At 43.6% G+C, this 27,838-nt stretch overlaps 1 protein-coding gene across 2 annotated transcripts in view; it reads left to right on the top strand.

Annotated features, from left to right (window-relative positions):
- Positions 1-27,838, top strand: part of LOC139766508 (uncharacterized) — a 1,237,960-nt gene that overhangs the window by 125,928 nt on the left and 1,084,194 nt on the right. The window lies entirely within an intron of this gene.

Genomic DNA, 27,838 nt, shown 5'->3' with positions numbered 1-27,838 from the left:
CCTCACGAGAATACAGTGGCCTACATACCTGTGGAACAGAGTGAGAGCAGCAGCAGCACCAAGGAGCACAGAGAGATGCAGCTGACGAGAGGCAAAGCCAGGAGAATCAATGAGACGGAAAGATTGTGATTCTAATTTGTTTAATAGAGTGGAGGAAGAGCCATCCCAGATGTATTGAGCAGTACTCTACACTGAGACGAATGAAACCCCTTTTATATATGAAGAGATTTATTACAAGAAGATAACAACAGCACGTATACAGTACCCAGAGCTTTTGAGAAGCAGACTTTGAGATGTTTATGTGGGATCAACAGAATAGAGTGTAGGATATGGTTATGCCCAAAACTTTTAGATTATTTCAAGGCTAAATGGTGTTTTGAAACTGAACAGAAGGAAGCAAATGATTCATAGATAGATCTATTGGGAGAAATTGCGTTTTAACATTATCAAATTCAACTAGGTTACTGCTTCCCCACTCTGAGATGCTGCACAGGTCGAATATGAGGAAGGTAATAAGTTCAGTACGAGAAAGAAAGCGAGTGTTAGAAGGAAGCGGCGAGGGAAAGTGAGTTGGTGTGTGTAAAGTTGAATCATCAACAAAAGTGCACCAGGTTAGAAGAAGAGAGAAGATTATTCACTGGGAGAAGCAAGAGAGTAGGTGATAGGACGGAACCCTAAGGAACACCACTGCTGATAGGATAGAAGAGGTGATTTTGCTCAGTCGACAGACTCCTGCAATAGAATTGCCAGAAATGAAACTATACTTATGGGAACAGAGGGGAGGAGGTAAATAATAGAGTTTAGAAAGCAAAGACTTACACCGCACTTTGTCAGATGTCGACGACTACGACAAAAGGAGGTAAGAGAAAGCAGGTCGGGACGATAGTTGGAGGGGTTAGAACAGTCTCTTTTCTTAGGGACGGCCGACACCAAGGCATACTTCTCGGGGGGAAGGAAAAGTATAGGTCTTTAGACACAGGGGAAACAGGCGGGCAAGGATCAGAGTTAGCTGAGAGGTACACACCTTTAGGACACGAGGAATTATGCCATCAGGGCCATACGTCTGCTCCAGATCGTTCAGGAGGTAAGAAAGGAAGGCCTCATCTCCGCCGGGACCTTCCCACGCAGTCCCCTACACAGAAGATTTCAACATGCGGATGTGAAGAGAGCAATACTTTATGATATGAATTCAAGCAGTAGAGGAGTTGTACGTAGATGGAGGAAATAGGAAGGAATTATAAGAATGATAAAAGTAATGTTATACAAGGTACAGAAATTTTGAGGCTAACCTTGGAGCGGATTCGATGGTAGAGATGATAAAATTAGAGTCTGATAGTGTAGAGGGGTTTTAGAGAGAAGCCCAGTCGAAGAAGTGGAGAAATTGTGTTTTAGAGAAATAGATCAGATACGAGGCCATGAATGTTGCAAAAAAGAGTTGGGTAAGAGCCAGGTCTGGAGATGTGTCCTAGTCGCTTAATACTGGTCAAGGGGGACTCTGGGAACCATCCAGCCTTCCTCGACTGGTGGCGTCGTTCCGATTCAGCAAAAGAGGATCTGGATGAGGTTGTATTGTCATAACTCCTGGGGGGAAGAAAGGAAGAAAAAACTGGAAAGTAAAGTGAGGGTTGTGTATGTTATGTGTTGCCAAATGTTAAGTTGCAGATGGAGAGAATGTGTGTGTGTGTGTGTGTGTGTGTGTGTGTGTGTGTGTGTGTGTGTGTGTGTGTATGTGTGTGTTGGATGCCGGCGACTTACATATAAGTGAGGCAAAATGAACATAGTGACCCTTCCCCTACTAATAGGTTCTGCTCAGTCAACTTTCCTACCCCATAAGCACCACACTGCCTCCTTGGGATCACATTTCACCCTCGACTCCATTAAACCCACCGCTAACTAACGCCTCCCTGCTTCTGTCAACACCCATCTCACCAGGACCTCACCGTTTGCTTCAACTTACCCTCGACACAATCTTCTTACTCTGTTTGAACAGCCCTTTAACAGCGCCTTCCTGGCCCTTCCACTAACATCACCAGCACCTCCGTTCCTCCTCTGAACCCCGTCTGTCAGTGTCTAGCCCTTCTCGCTATACTCTAGCATCATGTGCTACACACCCTACCCTCTGCCAGTCCCCTCTGAGTGAGTGTTCGCCCTCAGTACGTCGCCAAAATGGTTCTCCGGGCGTGAGGTTGCTGACGGTGCATGTGGGCGGGAGGTGACAGCGCCCCGTAACCTTATTCCTCAGTGACCCGTTCCTGAAGGTGGGTGAGGAAGAGGTTGCCAAAGAGGCAGACAGACGTTCCTCACTCCTCTCCAACACTCGCGTGACATCTTTGGATCATCTCTTAACACAGCTTAGCAGTTTTGTTTTGTTTTTCAGCTGCTGTAATTGCTGAATATCCAAGCTGGTGATAATGGTATGTCGCTGCATCGCTACGATTTTTTACCCTTATATTTTACCGGAGGTAAACGGCAATAGCCCACTTTAACTCTCACTAGAGAAAGCTTACATAATCCCATCTCTTCTCTTGTGTGGATATTTCTGTATAATCGAAGATTTTTCGCTTGGTGCCAATAAGCTAACGGTAGCGGTGCACTATATAGCTAATTAAAATCGTAATTCAGGGGTATAAACAGCTGGTCTCTAATTAGTGCCAACTGCGAGCGTTAAGAGTCTCAATTCTGTGAACTGGTTGTAGAGATTGGGCGGGGTTTCTTTTGTGGGCCACAATTTTTGTTTTGTTATGGATGTGAGAACCGTGACTTTTAGGCGTTGCTCTTGCGTTGATGCTGCTGAAGTGAGGAGGAATTATCATCTGTGTTTCATACGTTTTCCAGTGATGTCTGTGTCTCGTTGGGAAGATGGGAGGGAGGGAAGAGGTGGAGGGTTGGTCGAGCTGTGTGATGTTTGATTCGTGTTTGCCTGGTGACGGGAAAAACAAGTGAGGGTTCTTGAGGTGATACTGTCATCTGGCTGTCAACGAGACATCGAGGAGTGTGAGGCGCTGTCGTAGTTCCTTACGTTGCTTGCGGTGTGACGTAAGGAAGGGCATGGTCTCGTGTGTGTGTGTGGAGCAAGAACGAGGATGTCAAGTCAGTTAGGGTTGAGGCAGGTGATTGAGGGACCACGTAGGATATGTGAGCAACATATGTTACGGTGTTTGATGATCATTCAGCGTCCGAATCAGCCTAAGTTTACTGTAAATGGGAATCGGTCAATTTACATCAATATTTAATATAAGTTTGCAATCCTATGAGGCTCATCAAAACTCCAGCAGCTTTATATAACATGTTCATGATAATAAAAAAATTAGATGCTATATATTTTGATTAAGCCTTGTTTATATATAGCAGGGATTAAATCAGACTTAAGTTTCTTGTCAAAGGAAGTGTATTTACAGTTTTGTTATTTGTTTAATGATGTAATTGCCCATAAGTAGAATTATCCTACCCCGGCCTGACTCGATGTGTTAACCTACCCCAAGACTACTAAGAAGACCAGCAACTTGTAAAGGTTCACTAACATTCTTTTAATTCTTGAGCACGACGGTACGATCCTTGAGCACGACGGTAGGACCCTTGAGCACGACAGTATGACCCTTGAGCTCGACGGTACGACGGTGCGATCCTTGAGCACGACAGTATGACCCTTGAGCACGACGGTATGACCTATGAGCACGACGGTACGATCCTTGAGCACGACAGTATGACCCTTGAGCTCGACGGTACGATCCTTGAGCACGATAGTATAACCCTTGAGCACGACGGTACGATCCTTGAGCACGGTAGTATACATATATTTGGTATGATAGCTCGTTGGACATTTCAAAACCCACAAATCCGGATTTACTAATTCTAACTGACTCATCCAGAAGCATTTCCTAAATAAGATAAGGAATAGATTCGAGGAAAATCTGAGTGGGCCAGAGATACGTGGACAGCTGAGCACCAGGTGATCAACCACACACTGGTTGGATCTGTCCAAGCAACACGCGTCAGACAATGATTGATACGGGGGTCCGTGTGCTCAATACCTTAACCTCTTAACCCTAGAACCACGACGGTACGACCATCGAGCACAACGGTACGACCTCCCGAGCACTACGTTACGACCCTCGAACACTACGTTACGGCCCTCGAACACTACGTTACGACCCTCGAACACTACGTTACGACCCTCGAGCACTACGTTACGACCCTCGAACACTACGTTACGACCCTCAAGCACTACGTTACGACCCTCGAGCACTACGTTACGACCCTCGAGCACTACGTTACGACCCTCGAACACTACGTTACGACCCTCGAACACTACTGTACGACCCTCGAACACTACGTTACGACCCTCGAACACTACGTTACGACCCTCGAACACTACGTTACGATCCTCGAACACTACGTTACGACCTTCGAGCACTACGGTACGACCCTTGAATATAATGGCTAAGCCTTTGACTTATTTCTCAAGATTCAGGAGACATTCATGCCACCACACCCAAGGATCTTGCCAGTGTGCTGTAGGAATCGTACTATCGTAGGTTAAGGGGCCATAAAGTCGTACTCATGGGGTCGTCACATTTAAGGGTCGTGCCGTCCTGTTCACGAATCTCACAGTCTTGCTCAAACGTCTTAGCATCTTACCCGTCAAGACGTTTTACACAAGAGACACTGGAGTGTCTCTGTACGTCCTCAGCGGAGGTGTTTGTGTTACCCAGTGGAGCCGGACCACGTCTCTGTCTCAGAGGTGCAATAGGCTGCTGACAGACTGAGGGAAAAAAAAAAAAGAAAGAAGGTGTGGAGAACTGGTGGAGTCTGTAGTGCCAGGAGGCAGCTGATGGTGGGGTGAAGCTGGGATCCCCTGGCTCCTTGTAGCTGTGTGTGTGTGTGTGTGTGTGTGTGCCATCTGGAGCATGTGAACTGACCCACTTTCTCGCACACAGACGGATATCTACAGATGTGTACTTAGCCTCTTGAGGATGACCCCTGAACACTACTTTACGACCCCCGGACACGACGTTACGACCCTTGAGCACGATAGGTACGACCCTTGAGCACGACGGTACGACCCTTGAGCACGACGGGATGACCTTTTGGATACTGATGGCCTGGCCTCTGACCTGACCCTAAAAGGTCATTTCATGCCATCATATCCACGGGTCAAAACGTCATTGTTTCAGGGTCGAACCTTTAGGTTGAAGGGTCGTCCAGTCGTGTTCATAAGACATAACGTCATGTTATTATGGGAACCACACTAAACCTCTTCCTCCACGGGAAGCCAGAATACGATGCAGGCATCCTACATAACTCCATTATCTCCATAGAGAAATGAACAGATACAAAAAGAACAAATCCGACTAAGTTTGGTTCCAAGCCAAGTACATGTGTCCGAAAGGAGTACAACATAAGACTGAAGAACAGGCTAAGGAGAGGTTGGATGGCCTCACCACCCCGTCACCCCACAAGGCAGAGGGAGGGGAACGCTGCTGCATCGCGGTCATCTGGCCCAGACTTCTCCTTCCGAGGTGCAGTGACAGTGAGGCATTCTGGCCAAACACAGCGTCATACAGGCCCACTACACAGGAAGAGGCAAAAGTCTCATCTACTGGTAACAAAGCCAACGTGTCTTTCCTATGCAAAACCAGAGAGATGAAAATTCTCCGGTGGTAGACACTGACGTACACCTTTCCTTTGTGTTCAATCCTGAGTAGTGAACGTCTTACAAAATTACTTTGATATAGCTTATGTTTACCATGGTTGCCAAGATCATGCTGACGTACAGTGAGATTACCTTTAATACGGTCGTTAAGCAGGGTGTGCGCCAGCTGTTTGTTTACCCACGATTTTCAGTAACGCTAGATAGCATCAACTGATATTCTTCTGAGGTTCAAGATTTCGTGGTTCTTCAGTCTCTAAACCTATACTTTATCCACTGGCGTGTATATATATATATATATATATATATATATATATATATATATATATATATAGGGGATAGGGGAGAAAGAATACTTCCCATGTATTCCCTGCGTGTCGTAGAAGGCGACTAAAAGGGGAGGGAGCGGGGGGCTGGAAATCCTCCCCTCTCGTTTTTTTTTGATTTTCCAAAAGAAGGAACAGAGAACGAGGCCAGGTGAGGATATTCCCTCAGAGGCCCAGTCCTCTGTTCTTAACGCTACCTTGCTAATGCGGGAAATGGCGAATAGTATGAAAGAAAGATATATATATATATATATATATATATATATATATATATATATATATATATATATATATATATTCACTCTAAAGATATTACGGTGATTGTTCGTTTTTGTATCCAGTGCTGGAGTATAATATTGCTGCCTCATACCGATGTCTGCCAGTCAGTAGAAACGAGGTTCAGGTGTGATCGTAAAATGGTATAAGAAGAGTGGAAGTAAATGCACATAAATTTTGGCCGTTCTCAAACTACGTGTCTTAGATGATGCTATACTTAACAGGAATCTTGCTGAGAAATCTTTCCATAAGGTTTTCTTACACTTCTTGTACGGTAACATTGAACAGCGTAGATCAAGGGTAAGTAGGAGACGAGCGGAGAGCGGACGGTCCCGTCATCAGAGAGGTGAGGGTTGGCAGCCTTGATGGTTACACACAGGCCAGAGTAAGATGCCGAAACCATTCAGGACTGACCCATCGCCGGCATCGAAGTACACCTGACCAGAAGACCTACTAATACCCTGTAGCAGTACACCTCCACCTCGTCTGGAGCTACAGGAGCCTACGACAGCAAGCAACAGTCGTCACGAGCTTGCTCCTCAGTATGAGAGCCTACAACATCCTTTACTAGTCTACATCTGCCTACATCGCACAACAGCGGGAAAACTTCTGTACCACTGATCAACACTTTACTCCATACGTCATTAAATGCGTTGTTCTGTACCCGTCTCTACTGGTGGATAACTACTTACTCTATCCTTCAAGTGTCGTGACGACCTCACACCTGCTCATACTCCTCTCCCAGGCGTTACAGCAGCAAGGCTGGGAGCGATACTTGACTGATTCATTATGTAGACGCCAACGTACATCCACACCACATGAGACCCTGGGCTATGGAAGCGCCACACATCTTCGCCTCACCAATACTTCGGCTGTACAGCCACCGTCACTTACATACTCTATGCCAATACCTTAGAGCTTTATAGGTATCACCATACGCCCACAACACACCCACATTACGCCAAAACCTCGGCTGCCTCTGTGCCATCACACAGACCCGCGGCACACCAACGCTTTGGGGCTGTGTTGGTAAAGATCATGCAGGCAAAAAGGACACCAACATTACGGCTATGGAGATACCACACAACACTCCCACTACACCTACACCTTGTGGAGGCAGGGACCAGTATACACCTTGCATGTGTATGTACCATTGCCCCAGTGACACGGCTTGGGATCTCGGGTATGTAGGTGTCAACACACACCTCCGTCTCGCCAGTCCTCGGGTATGTATATACTCCCACACGCCCATACCACGGGGCCCTTAGGATACATAAGCACCAGCACACGCCCTCATTGCGCCCACGGGGAGCTGTCATGCACGACAGCTGCGGGGGCAGTGACAGACGAGAGGTGGCCCGTGTTTACCCTGTGAGGGATTTGCATTCCTGTTGCCAGTGTCGTCGCAAAGGACCAGAACTGACGTGTTTGTTGTTGTTGCATTTGTAAAGGAATTTGTAACTGTTGTAGTTGTTTTAGCGGACGCTGCTTCTCGTCTTGTGTGCCCCCCGCCCCCGCCTCCTCATGTCCCCTACCCACCTTGTGTCAAGGGCTGGTTTTATATATTGTTTGTCCTGGCGTCTGACAGCATTTCTTGTGCTCGGCGGCGACCCGGGTGGCTGTTGGGAAAGCGCTGGGCAAGACACAGTTTCTCTCTCTCCTGTATGTGTGAGTGTGTGTGTGTGTGTGTGTGTGTGTGTGTGTGTGTGTGTCTTCATTTCCTAATGGGGATGATAATGATAACTGCACAGCCATTGTTTAACATATATACTTTTACACAACTTCTTTCGTCTATTGTTGCCTCTGGGTAAGGATTCCATCCTCCAGAATAATGGTGGAGCTTGAAATGGTTGTCACCGTTGATGAAGCTTTTATTTTTCCACTCAAAACTTTTTCTGTCGTGTCTCTCGTTCTCTCCGGCTGAGGCTTCGGTACAAAGTTATCCACATCAACAACTTGTTTGATCCCAGGATGGATACTGCCTTGTAAGAGGTTTCAAAAACCCTGTATTTCACAGTTAAACCCGAGTCCATACCTGAGGGCATAGACTCCTACATGAATATGTCAGCAGATGATGCAACAGTCATGAGGGAAGTGGAAAGTCTGGAGGATTGCATGAGCTTGCAAGGGGACCGAGACAGACTCCAAAGTTGGTCTGATACGCGGTTGATGAAATTCAACCCGAGTGAATATAGAGTTACGAGGATGGCCAGAGTGAAAGAAGGGTTCAATATCACTATCATTTAGCAGGAAATACGGTTCAGGAATCCGGGTGTGAGGATCTGGGAGGCGACGTCGGCTCTAACCTAACTCGAGTCTAGGGTCCCTATATGACGAGACGAATTGAGGAAGCAAACTGTCACTCTAGCCGACAGACTATGCCAGGTAGGACTATGTCAGTACCCCTCACCATAACAAAGAGTGTTTATACCTGTGACTCCGCCGACAGGTCTTCCTCCTTATCGACTACATAACATAGACCACGATACAAGGTGCAGGAAAAGGCACTGAAAGATGCTGGCCAGTCAGGAGTCCCTCAACAGACCATCCCATCCGAACCATCGCTCGGACCTCATTCGATCATTTGAGATAAAGCCACTGAACCATCCTCGCTGCCTCCAGCATCTCAGATCTCTTATCTCTGATCTGCCTTTCGGCTCCTCAACCCCATGGCAAACATACGAACTCATGCGCACCTCATAAGTCTCATCTTAAGTCACTGAACATTACCAATAATTAGCAGACTTCCACCTACGTGTGTGTGTGTGTGTGTGTGTGTGTGTGTGTGTGTGTGTGTGTGTAGTTTTTCCTTCATGTGGTAGCGAACATGGCACGGGCAAGCAACCTCCCTCAATCCAGTCCATCTCGGATGAAGGAAAAAAAGTTAAAGGGAAAGAAAGTTGAAATCAATCAGGGCTCCGCGAGTGTTTGCAGACCTGACACTTAAAGGAAGAAAAGTTATATGAAGAGAGAAAGACGAAAGAAGAGAGTTACCCTTTTTATATCCCTGTTTACTGTTTTTTGCATTTTCTATACTATTATCATCATTATTATTATCATTATTATCATTATCATTATTGTTATTATTATTATTATTATTATTATTATCATTATTGTTATTATCATTATTATCATTATCATTAATGATAATGTTATATCATGTATTGATATTATCATTATCATTACTATCATCATTATCATTATTATCATTATCATTATTACATGATCAGGTAATGATTAAGTCTAATTACAAGGTAAAAGAGCAGAGATGAGACAAGAGAATTTTTGTGGAAACTACACAAAGCTCAACAATTCCTGAGGTAAGAAATATTGGGAAATGAAGGTCAGTAGCCTGGAACCAGGTCATCGTGGTCAAAGGGTCTGTGAAATTTACAATGAAGGAGTAGGAGCATGTGTACCTCCAGCCTCAGGTACAGAGGGAAGGTTTAGAAAGAGGGAGAAATACTCAACATAAGATGTCAAAAAGCAAAGGAGCTTTGAGATGCGCTGTGCCAAGGTTATTAGCGGGGTTCCATCCAGCTACATTTTGTAAGGTATAAGGAAGCAAGGAAGGAGTATAGCGGGATAAGGAAGGAGAAACAAAGATGTTTTGGAAAAGAATACTGTGAACAAGGCAGGGAAACATCCAAAACTTTTGCATATATTCATTAAGATCAAATTCATAGTTGAAGAGCAGCTTGATCAATAAAGCCAAGGGATCCTGAGGGGAAAAGTTGAAGAGTATGATGTTAGGATATATGAGAAACTAAATAACGAATGCACAAGTGTCTTCACAGTGGAAGATGCTATAACCCCAACATCAATGAGATTGAATAGGGAGGAGGCCTTTGAAAATATTCAGATATCTGTAGAAGACATTAGCAGAATATCGAAGGGTCTTGACTTATACAAAGCTCATGGTGCTGATGAAATTTTACTATGTGTGCTGAAGACGTGTGCAGATAGAACTGACAACCCTCTTGAAATACTGTTTACGGTGTCGTCATACCTACTTATAAGAGAGGAGGCCAGGAACAACGCAGAGCAACAAACTCGTCTTACTGACGAGCATGGTCTGCAATGTACTGGAAAAGATAATCGGAAAGCAAGTGAACTTCTTGGAGAAATTAATTAAATTAGATTAATTAATCAAATTAATCAAAACTGAGAGTAAACGCTGTTTCAGGGTAAGGAGGCCATGCGTCACGAACCTCATATATTTCTACAAGAGAGTGAGCTCAGTACTGAACGAAAGAGAAGACTCGGTGGGTTGTTTGTATCCGGGAGACCAGAAAAGGATTTGACACTGTGTCGCATGGGAGGATGATCATGAAGCTGCATCACCAAGCAATATAATGGGAAGACTTTTGATAGGTAAAAGATTTTCTGAATAGAAGGAACAAGGTAAGCAAGTCAGAGGAGCTTTCTGAAAATGGCTTAAGGTTACCAGTGGAGTGTCCCACGTTTCTATTCTGCATCAACTTACAAGGGGACCTAACCAGACTCCAAAGCTGGTCGAATACATAGCTGACGAAATTCAACCTAGGTAAGTAGAAACCAACGAGAATGGGACACAGTGAAAGAGAAGGCGTCTACGTAACTATCATCTGGCAGGGAAAAAGTTGAAGGAACCTGTTAGTGACACAGGCTTGGGAGTAGACACGGTCCCTGGCCTGTCGCCAGAGTCCCACATTAGGAAAATAAAAAAAAAAAAAAACTATTTGCTGACAAATTCAATTACATGGAAAAGGAAATATTCAGCATGCAAAATATAATGCTCAAGTTTCGTCACAGCACTTAAATAAACGCAAAGAATCAATGGAGATGGGCCAGAGATGAGGACTTCTCGCATAAGAGAGTGTCGGGGTACAGCAAGGAAAGTTTTGTCCATGTCTGTTGTCACTAGTATCGTGCGGGATGGGGGCCGTGGTTGATTCAGAGGTGGTGCCTGAATTAAGAGCACTGAGTTACATGGAAAAGTTAGGGACCTTAAATTTGTCAATCATGGAAGAAAATAGAATGATAGATGACCGAATCACAACTTCTAAGTTTTTTCAACCTGATCAGTGTTGTCAACAATGAACAGGTCTGCGAAAGAGGCAACGACAGAAGTAGTAAAAGCTACGACGTAAGATACTGGAAAAAATGTTTGAAAAGATACGAAGAACTATGGATGAATGGAATGAACTGATTTATGAAATTGTGATTGTGAACAACATACAGAAAGGTACAAAGTTGTATGATGATGATGATGGCAAAAGTAAAGAGATGGAGCCCCCATGATTATAGAACTCCCTCCACTCATAGTACAAATTACGTAATTACACACACACACACACACACACACACACACACACACACACACACAGGGCAGTCCTGCACCACTACACATCTCACTGTGAGGAGCGAAAGATTTTCGTCATTAACGAATGCGGGAAATATAGAGGACAGGTGGCGCGGGAACCCGTTTGTTTACATATCCATTTTCCAGGAGGGTGGATGGGTAAGGCGGCATCCATCCCTCTGGCCTGGTATGCAATACCCACCAAACGCCTCGACGTATTGTGGTTTTATTCTTTTGCCAACTCGATACATATTTTTGGAAAAAAATATAGTTTTTTTTTTCTTCATGGACGGATTAACATAAATGGTTTGATCTATGAGGCTCTCACTGAACGTTATATTTGTGTTACTTATCAATGACGCTAATCGCTGTTTGATTAACGTTATTAGTGTATTCCACATCACTGGATGATAATGTATCTCTTTTATCACTTTTTACTACATATTTAGCTTTATTAGTACACTCCTTATTACTGTATGATTATCTAGCTATTTACTGACTGACTAACCACTTAAGACGATTGTAACTGTACTTCATCGTCCCCTTCTTCGCTGCATGATTGCACTGATCTATTACTACACTACTCATCAGTGTATGACTTATCATGCTTCTGTTGGTATTGATCATCATGCTTGTTGCCAGTGATCATCATGCTTCTGTTGGTATTGATCATCATGCTTCTGTTGGTATTGATCATCATGCTTCTGTTGGTATTGATCATCATGCTTCTGTTGGTATTGATCATCATGCTTCTGTTGGTATTGATCATCATGCTTGTTGCCAGTGATCATCATGCTTCTGATGGTATTGATCATCATGCTTCTGTTGGTATTGATCATCATGCTTGTTGCCAGTGATCATCATGCTTCTGTTGGTATTGATCATCATGCTTCTGTTGGTATTGATCATCATGCTTGTTGCCAGTGATCATCATGCTTCTGATGGTATTGATCATCATGCTTCTGTTGGTGTTGGTTATCATGCTTCTGTTGGTGTTGGTTATCATGCTTCTGTCGTCAGTGAATATCACGTCCCACATGATCTTGTAACGTAGGTTATCAGGTTATCAGGCGCTAAAGATAATTCAAGTAGCGAGAAATGAATGTTCCAGCTACAGCTGGTTATCGCTCCAGTGTGATAATTGGACACGCCGTTATCCTTACTATCAGTCATGCATGTCTTTGTCGCCTGTTATCACTGGTTGATCACTCTTACGTTATTACCTTCATTGCTACATTACTCATCAGAAGAGCGGTATCAGCTACACTCATGTTGCTTTTGCTTCCCCGCATTATTCACATTACTGTCTGTCAAGGAATCACCAGCTGACTTCCTTCAAATTGTCGTGTTAAGTAACCATAACATAAGAGAGCAAAAAATGAATAATTTAATGGAAATCTAAGAAGACACACACACACACACACACACATATATATATATATATATATATATATATATATATATATATATATATATATATATATATATATATATATTTCCCTGGGGATAGGGGAGAAAGAATACTTCCCGCGTATTCCCTGCGTGTCGTAGAAGGCGACAAAAAGGGAAGGGAGCGGGGGGCTGGAAATCCTCCCCTCTGATCTCTAATCCTCCAAAAGAAGGAATAGAGAAGGGGGCCAAGTGAGGATCTCCCTCAAAGGCTCAGTCCTCTGTTCTTAACGCTACCTCGCTAACTCGGAAAATGGCAAATTGTATGAAAAGAAGATATATATATGTATATATATATATATATATATATATATATATATATATATATATATATATATATATATATATATATATATAATTGGGAAGGATCACAATTTTGTGCGTGATCAAGATATTCCTATGAGTCCACGGGGAAAATGAAACACGATAAGTTCCCAAGTGCACTTTCGTGTAACAATCACATCATCGGGGAGACACAAGAGAGAAATATGTCAGTTGATGTACATCGAAGAGACGAAGCCAGGACGCCTCCTGGTAAACATATGATTGTCCAAAACAATCACATGTTAGACAATCATATGTTTATTAGGTGGCAAATGGCGTCCTAGCTTCGTCTCTTCGATGTATATCAACTGACTTATATTTCTCTCTTGTGTCTCCCCTGATGATGTGATTATTACACGAAAGTGCACTTGGTAACTTTTCGTGTTTCATTTCCCCGTGGACTCATAGGAATATCTTGATCACGCACAAAATTGTGATCCTTTCCAATATATATATATATATATATATATATATATATATATATATATATATATATATATTGTTATAAATCATATACAGAGGTAAAGCAATGCTACGAGGAAACTCGCTAGAAAAAATACAAACGCAAGCTCCGAGTTTTCGCCTGTATTTCAAGCCACATACCAGGAGTCGAGTGGAAGGCGCTGAGTTGGGTCATTGGTCGACCAAGCTGTTGGAAACTGCGTCCCACAGGCCCACATAACCACCATATCCGGCTGGTCTAGTGCACTTATCCAGGGCACTCTCACATTCCTCCACTGTACATCCCATAGTGATTTTGACGGCTGCAGGCAATGTACTGTAAAGTCTTCGGCCCCGGATATTCACGGTGTTCTGGACAGTTCGGCAGTAGTGACCCTAGTAGACAGTTCGGCAGTAGTGACCCCAGTGGACAGTTCGGCAGTAGTGACCCCAGTGGACAGTTTGATATGCGTATTTCACAGTTGTCTCACTTTTGAAAACAACATATTTTCTTCGCCAGAAATATTTGTAGCTTTTTCTTATGTTAGCTGAGACGGCACGGGCAACTGTGGCCCCTAATCCAGACCATTCCATTAGCTCTCTCTCTCTCTCTCTCTCTCTCTCTCTATATATATATATATATATATATATATATATATATATATATATATATATATATATATATATATATATATTACATCCCATATATATATATATATATATATATATATATATATCCATTACCCTAACCTGAGGCAATTACGCATTTTATCGACCAGCCCCTAGGGGTAGATAAACAGCTGGGTTGACTGTGGACCGACTGCCGCAACCAGGACTCTAACATATGTGTTCGACCCTGGGCGGGTCGTGAATGCGTCACGGTCAGGATCATGATGAAATGCCCGAGGATTGGTGATATGAATGTATACTGTCACTGTATAAAGGCGAGGGAGATAAAGGGAAGCGTTCAAATTACGGAGGTATAAGTTTGTTGAGTGTACCTGTTAAGTTGTATGGGAGGGTGTTGACTGAGACGGTGAAGGCATGTACAGAGCATCAGATTGGGGAGTAGCAGCGTGGTTCCAGAAGTGGTAGATGGTAAGTGCATCAGGTGTTTGCTTTAAAGAGTGTGTGAGAGAAATACTTGGAGAAAGAAATGGATTTGTGTGTGGTATGTATGATAGCGTTGATAGAGATGTTGTGAAACGTGTTAAGAGTGGGAGGAAAGTTGCTTGAAGCAGTGAGAAGTTCATATCAAGGCGTGTGTACGAGTGGGAAGAGAGGAAAGAGAATACTTCCAAGTGAAGGCTGGTGTGCGTCAGGGGCGTGTGATGTCACCATGGTTGTTTAATTTGTTTATGGATGGGATGGTAAGAGGAGGAGTACATGCGAAAGGAGCGAGTGTGCAGTCTGCTGGGGATGAGAGGGCCTGGGAAGTGAATCATTGTCGTTTGCTGATGCTACAGCACTGGTGGCAGATTCAAATGAGAAACCGCTGATGACGACTGAGTGTAGAAGTGTGTGGGAAAGGAGGAAGTTGACAGTAAATGTGAATAAAAGTAACGTTGATTATTAGGTTTTGCGGGACAGTTCAGTTGGGGTGTTTGAATGAGGAAACCTTGAAGTGGAGTGTTTTTGATACATGGCAGTGGAGATGGCAGTGAATGGAGCCATTAAAGAGGAAGTGAGTTTCAGGGTGGGTGAGGGGGCGAAGGTTCTGGGAGTGCTGAAGAATGTCTGAAATGAGAGAACGTTATCTGAGAAGGCAAAAATGGATATGTATGAAGGTATAGTAGTCCCAACAATACTATATGGATGCAAGACATGGGCTGTGCGGAGGAAGGTGGATGTGTTGGAAATGAAATGTTTGAGGACACTATGTGGGGAGAGTTGGTTTGAACGAACGAGTAGTGGAAGGATACATGCCTTGGATAATATTTATGACGATAATGTAATCTACGAATTGATAGTGTATTGAACATCAGTCAAGGCACATACAAACTAGATCCATTTATTGTAGAGAAAACTGTAAAAAGGTTTTATCAACTGTTCATGAGTTTATGTTGTATCATGTATGGCAACCTTGTGTCCAGTTTTACCTGAGTGAGTTCATCCGTCAGACGCCAAGGCAAGACCAGGTAGAGGGTGGGTCACGCAGAACCCTAAGCCAACTTCGCCTCTCAGTATTCATAAACTTTCATGATTACATCCCATGTTTTCTACTTTTCTTTATATACAACCTCTACTGCATTTATTTTGCTCACTCTAACTAGTCCTCTGAAAAATGTGGTAATACGCGAAAGCGCTCAGAATTCTCGTATTTCCGTTTCCTATTGGTGTTTGTCCATAAACTTCCCATATAAATATTCTACGTCTCTTCCATACATGCAAACATATAAGACACATACATACACACCGCCCACTGACATACAAAAACGATATCCATACGTGTCCAGCATACATATACAACGCCCTCCCCCCATACATTCACACAAGGCTTGCATACCTCGCAAAGCCAACGTACACACACAGCCGATAACACTTAATCCCCTTCAGATCCCAGGTGGTGAGCAGGGCTGTGTTGAACCTTTTCCAGTGATGTTCATCTGGAGGCCATTCTTCAACCTCCATCAACGTATAGATTTTTCCTCCTATACATTTCTCTGGCTGGGTCTCGGCCAGGCATCCATCGTCCCTGCCACCACCACCACCACACGTCTTCCTCCATCTAGCTGCCAGACCGGTCTTCCTCCATCTAGCTGCCAGACCATCGTTTGTCTTGGTAGTCGCGTAATCCATCCTGAATTCGCTGACCTCGACGGCACGACGCTTGAGCACGAAGGTTTGACCCTCGAAGCACGACGGTGCGACCCTTGGGTAGGATGGCGTGACCTTTGACCTAAAGGTCAGGTCAAAAAGCTCTGATATATGAACGTTTTTCAATAATTATTGTTCCTCGAGCCATCGGTGGTTCATGTTATTGATATCTATTAGCTCTGACATCACTGAAGCCTCCAACGTAAAAAAAAAATACGCAACCTACATACGCACACACCTTACGCACATGCGCAGCTCGTGTCCATACAAAGCTTACAAATGTATATGAACGACTTAAGTATATATACACGGCTTACGCATCTATGCATCGTGCATAAACACAGCCAACTTATATACAAATCCTACTTAGATTCACAACCTAAATCCATACAAAATGTTCACTACACACTTACTTAGATTCTATGCAGAGGCAAATATTAACATGCACCAAAACACACACATAATGTGTCAGAATCCCGCATACAAATAAACGCAAACACACATCCCTCCACACACATATATATCCAAACATTCACACACACATGTAAAGATACACCAGCTAATTAGACGTCTTCAAAAATGATGATAAAGTGAATACAACTTGTGACCTTCATGACGCGAGGTAGGACGAGCGTGGTGGGTTATTGGTTATTCATCTGTGAGAAATTGAGAGTTTTTGATTCCCGCTTGGAACCCCACAACGTGCAGGAGGAGCGTTACACACACACACACACACACGAGAGAGAGAGAGAGAGAGAGAGAGAGAGAGAGAGAGAGAGAGAGAGAGAGAGAGAGAGAGAGAGAGAGAGACAGACAGACAGTTTCATTTTCAAAAGAGCAGAAGTGAAAGTAATTGTGAGGTAAAACTGCAGAAGTTCGAAAAAAAGAGGGAAGGAGGAAGAGGGAAGGAGGAAGAGGGAGGGAGGAGGAGAGAACTGAGAGGGAAATACTTAAAAGAGCTGGAGTGGCGGGAGAGAGTCGGATGAAGGTTAGGGAGCGTGGGAGTGGAGGGAGTGAGGGAGGGAGGGAGGGAGGGTGAGTGGTGAAAGAGGGGCAGGCACTGTGGTTGAGGCTGTAAAAGCCATCACCAGCAGCCTCACCCGTCACCTCCCTCCCCCTTCCTCCTCCTTCCCAAAACACACACACACACACACACACATTCACCGACACACACACATATATATACACACACACACACACACACACACACACACAATCACCGACATACATATGAAGACACCCATACATATACGCATACATACATGTACAATTGCAAACATATGCGTCCATAGACTCACACAAACACAGAAACTTAGACGCATCTGCAGCCGTGTGCATATTCGCACAAAAGAACATACACTCAGGCGTACAGGTCCCTGCACACACACACACACACACACACACACACACACACACACACACACACACACACACACACACACACACAGAAATTCTGCATTACATCACATTACAAAGAGAGGAATGTAAGCGAGACAAGAGCTGACATCACGCTGGACGAACCAACAAGACATCATGTGAGGGAGGCAAACTATGTTTTCGTCTGTGTCAAAACTGCCATCAATGGCAGTGAGATGTTCAGGAGGAGACATACGCGACGTGCGCAAGTCTAGGCTCCACACTGGAGCAGCCTCGTAGAGTTAATGGAAGGAGGCCAGACGATTGCAACAGGAACGTACTAGCCATGAGAGCAGTGAGCAACGAGAGGGAGAGAAGCCATCGATCTGTCCACTTTGTATTACAGAAGAATGAGAGGCGACTTTAGAGCTACATTCCTGAGAGGCCATGACGACGTTAACACAGAACTGTCCTTAGAGGTTTGGAGGGAGTCCAGAGCTACGTCTCTTCGTTATATATCAACTGACTGTGACATTTCTTTCCTGCGTCTCCCCTGATGATGTGATTATTACACGAAAGTGCACTTGGGAACTTATCGTGTTTCATTTCCCCCGTGGACTCATAGGAATATACTTGATCACTCGCCAAATTGTGATCCTTTCCAACATATATGCGCATGTACAGCACATACATACAAACATATGCGCACAAAGAAAAATAATCTCTCACTAACACCCATACCTATACAAATACACTTGGTGTAAACTGAGATGTATATACGTATGCGTGTACATAAGGCGAAGACAGTATATATATATATATATATATATATATATATATACAAGATAAAGACACGGGCCACACGAGTGTGAAACCATCTTCCTGTAACACATACAGAGAAACCAGAAACAAACAGGCACGAACTCACGAACATGAACATAAACATTTACACCAAAAAAAAAAAAAAAAAACGTACATACATGCTCATACTCACACAAGGACACAATGACATACACAAACACAGATATAGATATAATCGCATATACAATCACACTCACGCACATACACACAGACAGGACAACACGAGTGGAAGACTCTCTTCTCGTAGTATACAAATAGTAATCACACACACACACACACTCACACACACACACACACACACACACATGTACTGAAGGAATGTGTGGAGGCCCTTGCGAGGCCCCTCCAATTACTGTCCAGTGGGTCACCAGAGGAAGGCGTAGTTCTGAAGGTGTGGAAGAGGTCAAATATAGTGCTCGTATTTAGGAAAGGTGAGGAGAAACATATGTGTTCTGTAGAACTCTGGGGAATACAATCAGAAAGCCAAATGGATGCCAACTTAGAAAGAAGAAAACGGAGAGCGGGAGTGGAGGTCATGCTTCACAGTATGAATGTCATGAACTTCCATGAGAGGGTGAGCTCCATCGCAGACCAGAGATGTGGATGGGTAGACTGTACGATCCTGGACTGCCAGAAAGAGTTTGACACTGTTCACCCACCAAAGGTTGACTGACAAGATCGATTCATAAGCATGTAGACTCCTGCGTTGGGACGATTAGTACATTCGTGGAAAGGAGGGGAAGGTGCAGGTTAATGAAGCACTGGGATCACCAGTGGTGTGCCTCAGGGTACGGTCTTGGGTCCACTGCTATTCTCGGTGTATGCAAATGGCTAGTCTGAACGCATGTACCGCTGCTGCTAAGGTCATGAAAGAAGTAAAGAAAAATGATTGCATTATCCCACAGGGGAACCTGGATTAATTCCAAAGTTAGTTGAGTAAATGGTCGATGAAATTAAATTCAAGTAAATGCAAAGTAATTAGGAGGGGACAGAAAAAGGCCTTAATGTAACCATTACCTAGTTGTATATGCGCAACAGGACTGTGTGTGAAACAGACATAGGATTCGACATCATACCCAACCTGTCGTTAGAGATATCGAAGAGACAAACTGTCTGCTGGCAAACATCAGAATCACGTTGAAGTAGTGTCTGGATGAGGAATGTTTGGCAAACTGTCCACAACATATATAAGACCAAAAATGGATTTTGACTCAAGTTTGGTCACCCTACTTAAAGAAGCACAACGATCTAATGGAGGGGCGCCAGAGAAGAGGAACTAAAACGAAACCTGAACTAAGAGAGCTGTGCTACAATGAGACAGTGAGGGCTACACTCTGACAACCGTGGAGGAGAAAAGACGGTAGGGTGACCTGATTCCAGCTCTCACGTTTCCGAATCCACTGGGCGGCGTCGACATCGAATAGTTCTTCAGGAGGTGCAGTACCATAGTGGCAAGACGCCCTGCCAAGAAACTGGGCAAGAGGCTTGTTAGAAGAGACGTCAAGAAGTGATGTGTGTTAATGTAAGGGTTGTGGGTGGTCAAGGAAAAGGCCGACCGATGAAACTGTGAATGTTGGCAGCTTGTTCAAAGGTCACTTGATGGTAAAGAAAGGTCAAGATGGGGACGTGCGAATGTGGAACCCTCTCCCCGTACTTTTGAAATAGGTAACTGAAGATAAGTAATTACGCATACAGATATAGATATTCACACACACACACACACACACACACACACACACACACACACACACGCGCGCACCTGGTATCTGACTTAAGCTGGGTTGTGTGTGTAAGAGCTGAGACATGATACATATGTACAAGGTTAAAAGATGGGGCAACACGAGTGTAAAACTCTCTCCCCCCTTAAAACACACACACACACACACACACACACACACACACAGGCTACGGTGGCCTCGTCGTAATTCTCCTGATGGTAAAATAATGTTTTTCTCATCAGTGTTGCAAATCGGATGTTATGTTTTTGCTTCAAAAGAACTGACTTTTTTTTCCTACAGTGACCTCAGGACTCTGATAATTCAACCCTGTGAGTATGACGGCACGACCCGTGATGACCTGGTAGTTGACCTGACACTTTAACTCGGGCTCGTCGTGCTCATGGGAGTTAAACTTTGTTTATGCATTCTCATTTACGAAGACGATATGATTCAACGTAACGTTCTCAGAAACGCCTCTCTCTCTCTCTCTCTCTCTCTCTCTCTCTCTCTCTCTCTCTCTCTCTCTCACGTGTAACACTCGCGTTGCTTACGGCAAATCAAATTTGTCGTCAAAGTTCCTCTGTGACTTCTCTCCTCTAGCCCTTCTGACATGTGTGGTTCATGAAGAGGGCAAAAATGTAGTGAACGACAGCGAATCTTCACTCACGTCAGCAGACAAACATATAACGTTGAAACAATGAGGGGTCACCAGTGTAGAACATCCTCCCTGATGTGTACATTTAGGGAATTAGGTAACTGGCTGTACACTGGGTCAAAATAGTATCTGCACACAATGGCTGCGATGCCTTAAGCCGTAATGAGTGGACCAGCTGCTCCTAATGATGTTGGGGCGGGAGGGTTGGTATGCCTGGCTGGGGTAGGTCCGTCAGGTGTAAACCACACACACACACACACACACACACACACAGCCAACCATGCCAAACCTGAGATAAGGGTCACAGTTTCATTACTCGACTCTGGGAACTCGACACTGTGACACTTCAGCTAACATAGTGGGCCACTAGTGTCGTGGTCATGCCACTCACGATGGAGACCTCACAGGCAACACATGGAGTCTATTGTAGCCCTCCATAATGAGGACTAGGGCGCTGGTGATATTGCACGCCATATGGTGTTCCCCTACACACAGCAGCAGCAGCAGCACGGTGGGTGGAATCAGCCACAGGTGCTATAGACGACATGTATCTGGTCGGCAGACCACGGTGCACCACCCTGGACGAGGCTGTGTTGTGAATGATCCATATCGTATTCTGTGTGTTATTACTTAAATACATGGTTACGAGAGAGGTTATGATAGTGACAATGTTGTTCAGGATACTTTGTGAATATAGACTGTATCTTGAATATAGACTGGATGTTGGCACCCTCCTTACATCTGGCCAACCAACGGATAATTTGGTCAGACATAAGTTTCTCAGTAAACGCTAGACCGTGTGTCATATTGTTTCACGCATACTGCGCACCGATACTTTTTGTACCGAGTGTACGCACAATGGCACATACATACATACATACATACATACATACAGTATATGAACACCCCTACACACACACACGCACACACACACACACACACAAACACACGCACATATTCACAATCATGCACTACAAGCATAACTCTAACATTAACTAACCTCTCGATGTTCCAGTTACTAATACTATTCACCTTCCTGTAATCTCTTCTTACAATCCGAGAAGCACATCCGTGTCTGGACACAAGCAGGGCATCCAACCCCATGTGCTTAGTGTGTTTCCAATCCTGCACCTGTGCTTGCTCGTCTATTCTGTTTATATTTAAACCCAAAACTTTTCCTTCTCCCTGGAAGCATGTTTTAGTGCATCCCATCCCGAAGGTAGATGACCCATCTTACTATCGTTCTGTTGTTTTGACCTTTACTACTGACAAAATCTAAATCCCTCCTCACTTCCCATATCCTCAAGCTTCTTGAATCTCTAAGTCTTCACTCTGGTCATCGACATGACTTCGATAAGACATGATCCACTGGTCATATCCTTTCCTTCCTAGCTAATGTGTGGTCGTCATCTCGGAAACAGGTTGCAGATTCCTATTTAGTTGCCCTTGAAACATCCAGAGCTTTTGAGAGCGAGTGGCATCAGGGTCGCATCTCCAAACTACCCTCTTTTGGCTCTCATATCTACCTTCCTCTCTGGCCGATCTCTCTCCCTCTCTGTGGCTGATGATGGGTCAACCTCCCCTCCTTTCCCTACCAACAGCGGTGTCCATCATAATTCTATCCAGTCACCGACACTCTTCTCCCTTTTTTACCAACGACTTCATTTCTTTAGCAGATAATATAATGAGCTTACATGCTGATGACCCAACACTGAATTCCTCCACCTCCTTGAGATCTACTGCATCCTCTCTCGCTCGATCTGTGTCTCGTCTCAACTTCCTCTATAAACGCAGACTTGGGCAGGATATCTCAGAGGAGTAGACGGAACCTGGTTAGATTTAATGCCTCTGAAACCCAGTATCTGGCCTTCTCTGTTTCTAAAACTCCTCACGACTCTCCTGCTTCTTTTCATGGATCAGTAATCCTACCATTCAATGAAGATGCGTCTTATGACTGTAACATCTGTCTTGGAAACCTCACATTATGCAAATAGCTAAGTCTGTTTCTAGGAAACCGGGAGTTCTGTTTAGATGAGGAAATTTCGTTTCTTCTGAACAGTTGCTACGTTTATACAAAGGATTAATCCTTCTTTGTATGGATCATCATTATTATTATCATCATTATCTTAATTATTATTATTATTATTATTATTATTATTACTATTATTATTATTATTTTTATTATCATTATCATTATCTTATAATTATCATTATCATAATGACTATTATTACTATCATTATCATTATTATCATCATTATCATTACTATTTATCATTATCATTATCATCATTACTATTTATCATTATCATTATCATTATTTATCATTATCATTATCCTCATTATCATCAGACAACCCGCGACCACTTTAATGTGCTCCTGCAGCCTTACATCTCCTCCCGTGACTGTCTGTGTGTACGTTGGGTTCGTGCGTCAGCACCTCCTGTGTGTGTGAACCATCTTGATCAGGTCTGGGTTGGGTTACATCATCTCTATAGCTGGCTGATCTTCCCAGTGTGTGGTGTAGTCTTTGTTTCAAGGTTTTTGGGACCGTCATGGCGGGGAGGCTGTGTGGAAACTCGTCCAGCTGTCGACTGGTAGGTATATACACGAGAACTTCCTGATATTCGACCATGGTCTGGTTGTGTGTACAAGGAACTGTGGTGTCGGTATATGACGCACAACAGCGAGAGAATGAGCCTAGTTTCTTCATCTGTTCCCGGGGCTACCTCACTATCGAGGAAAACCAAAATCACATATTTCTTTTTTTATACATATTCGCCATTTCCCGCGTCAGCGAGGTAGCGTTAAGAACAAAGGACTGAGCCTAAGGGAAAATTCTCTCGTGGACCCTTTTTTCTGTTCCTTCTTCTAGGAAAGTAAAAATTGGAGAGGAGGATTTCCGTCCGACTTCCCTTTTAGTCGCCTTTAACGACACGTATGGAATACGTGGGAAGGATTCTTTCACCCCTATGCCCAGGGATTATATATATATATATATATATATATATATATATATATATATATATATATATATATATATATATACCAAATTCATGCGAACATTGTATGCTGTATATTGAAGAAGATCAAATACTAAGATATGAGAGTAAAATAGCATCAGTATATTACTGGAACCGGGTAGGATTCTAATGCTTTATACGCTCACGGAAGAGATTACAATTACCCTATTGACTGGGATAATGTTCGCAAAATAGTTTCACCTAAGTCTATTGTTGAGCGGGGATATGACTGATATCAAGCTCGGCATCAAGTGGAATTTTACTATCATAGATATGGGTTATGGAGGTGAAATCCTCTCATTATTGGAAAGATCATTAATGATGTTCAACCAGTGAAGCAACAAGTGTTCTCTGTTCAACACGCCTGAGATGCCATGATCAGGTCACTATCGTATGTCACTGTGCAATCCCCTCGCACTGGTTGGTTACGATGTTTGTTGCTGTGTCCTCGTTAACATATGAACATCACGGTAACGCTTGGATCTTAATGCATGTTTGAACGAGTGAGGCCTTTCGTCGTCTGTTTCTAGCGCTATCTCGCTAACGCAGGAAACGATGATCCAGTGTATATATATATATATATATATATATATATATATATATATATATACATTCACCATTTTCCGCGTTAGCAAGGTAGCGTTAAGAATAATGGACTAAGCCTCAGAGGGAATATCCTCACTTGGCCCCCTTCTCTGTTCCCTCTTTTGGAAAATCAAGACATAACGCTGCACTATCAGCACATCAAAGCCCTAAATTATTGAACACATCCAGGAAGTCCATTAGGATCAGCCTTGGTTCATTATTGGGGTCAGGTAATCCATCGAAAAATTTCCTTATGCTCTGGGCAATAAACTTCCACAAGGGATATATATATATATATATATATATATATATATATATATATATATATATATATATATATATATATTCATTCATTTATTTTGCTTTGTCGCTGTCTCCCGCGTTAGCGAGGTAGCGCAAGGAAACAGACGAAAGAATGGCCCAACCCACCCACATACACACGTATATACATACACGTCCACACAAGCCAATATACATACCTATACATCTCAAGTTTTCGTTCAACTTCATGAACACTGGCTGAAATATGGTCACGTAATGGTAAAGAAGTATATTTCGTACCCTTTAATCCCATTACAAATATGTGCCGAGCATTGTACGATGCTTCTGGAGAGGCATCTGTATCATCTGTATAGATTCCTTCGTCTCAACCGATTGTGACTGAAGGGAACATCAGCCACGATAGACGATTGTGATCTGTTTGACCTCTGAACCCCCTTCCCTCCCATCACCCGATGTAACCTTTTAAAGATGTGATCATAAAAGAAGATAAAGGAGTTAGCCATATTTGAACCAAGGTATACAGGCCTCCCAAGGAAGAAATAAAGATAGATGTCGAGAAAAAAATCAATAACAAACTCAAGGGAAAAAAAAATAAGAAGACATGTAACTACAGCACAATATGGTGGTTCTGCATATTACATTAGAGGCTTTAGCTCGATGGTGGTTGTCGGGTTCAGACGACCGCTGGGTAGTGTAAACATCTGCATGAATGCGATCGAGCTCCACACTTTCCAGAATGCCTTCATATACACCATCACAATCTCCATCCTTTCCACTCGAGTAAGACCTCTGCTTGCTTTGACTGTCTTCCTCCCTCATCACCAGCGGGGTGGTGAATGGCGGTGAATCACTCGTCTGCATAACCTCGACTCTAGCAGATGGACCCTCCTTGGTTCTCTTAAAGCCAGGAGGAAGGCTGAGTTTCCAGTCACCCTCGCCAGGGGTTGGATGGCAGACGTCTCTCCAGTGTGTAGGGGTTCATCTCCTTCCAGCTGTTGACCCAGGCAAGATGAAGCAGTTAATGTTGATTAAGAGCCTGGGTCTTTATGTGTGCCTGCAGTCTGGGCAGGGAACGTTGTTGTGTGGGTGAGTGTTGTTACGGCAGTTCATTTCTCCAAATGAATACAATTACGGAGCAGCGTCCCTGGTGCAGCGCTATACCGAGTCATACCGACGAGCTCAGACCTTGTAAGGCCAACAAGGGCTTCAGCTCACCTTCCCGTCTCATGGTGTGCAGGCGGTACTGCCAGTCTCCTGTAGAATCACCTGTCTTGACGATCGCAATAATGTCACCAGTATCACCGTAGCTGACCTAAATGTTCCTCTCGGTAATGCTTAACCTAGCGGTCTTACCGCCCTATCATATCTTGCCAGGAAAACAAGGAATTCTTGCCGCTAAACAGGGAGCTGCTTAGATTATTTCAGCGTCTGTAGCGAGAACTTTGCATACCTTATGATTCCCTTCTAGACTATCTACGAAAGAAGCGACGATCGAACAGTTTCATGCAGCTCTTATAGGTTGGTGATTCGAGGAGCTGTGCACCACCAGAGCCTCGTCTGATGTATAACTGCTATTAGCTACGACCAAGAACCACAGACACCGTGTGGTTCTCAGGTAAGGCCTGTGGTCTCACGACAATGTGGTAACTGGTAAAACAATGCTGAACACAGACGATTTCTGCACAAATTGTTGCAAAACCTTTTCGAGCAACGAACACAGCAGCAGAATAAAAGAAAGAACAACAGAATCGAGAGAATAAAACAAGTTCCCTCTGCCCAGCATAAACCTCAGAGGAGCAAGTTTGTCTTGCAAAGATCCTCCTAAAAATTCCCTAAAGAACAGCAGGACAAAATCCCAACAAGTTTTTCCATAAAGACTCTTCATTTCGGACTGAAAAATCCACTGAATACCAAACTCAACCCCTGCCATAATTCGTGGCTTGTACAAAAAAGGCGAAGACGCAATGAGGTTGGTTACCTCAAATATTCAAAATGTATCTACGTGATGTTGCATGTCAGGTCACCTGGCCCATGAAGGTCGTAAGGGCACAAGGTACGAGAACCAAGTAAGGTCTTGCCTCAGCCTCGCTTCTGAGCCAGCACATTAAAGTGTTCCTCTTGCACTAATAAATCGATTTTGAAGTGCATGGAAACAGAGCCTAGCAACCTATCCTTACCCACAGTCCTGTGCTCTTAGGTCTTGTCTTCAGCAATTACCCAATCATCTGTAGCCCTCAGTTCGTATCACCCTACATGGAAGTGTTTCATGGACCATGCAACTAATGTCTCATAACAAGCAGAAGACATGATTGCCTCATTATTATTCCATGAATCTGAGCGAGTTTTGTATGTATGCGAGAGACCCGTACACACACACACACATCAATACGGCATCTACAGCAAAGTCTTCTCTTGGTATACCAACTCCATAGAATACTCTAAAAGAGCATTGGTCGAAACAAACTAGCATCATCAGATGTGGTGTTAGTGTCTGTTCACGTATCACCCAAGTCATCTATACATAACGGTCGTTGTATTTATGAATCCTTGTTGTTGATGCTTCCCTTGTAGGGCAAACCGTCGTCTTGGCAAGAGGGGGAGAACAAGTGGTCAAGTTTAGCATATACGAAAATGTATTTAATTTTCATTATGTTGATGATATGGAATAGATTGATATGACAAGAATATTAATCCTGTAAGTGATTGAAATAAATATCCTAATAAAGATATGATA

The sequence above is a fragment of the Panulirus ornatus genome, chromosome 4, assembly GCF_036320965.1.
Source record: "Panulirus ornatus isolate Po-2019 chromosome 4, ASM3632096v1, whole genome shotgun sequence".
Classification (NCBI taxonomy): Eukaryota; Metazoa; Arthropoda; class Malacostraca; order Decapoda; family Palinuridae; genus Panulirus; species Panulirus ornatus.
This window is presented reverse-complemented; position numbering and strand designations above follow the sequence as displayed.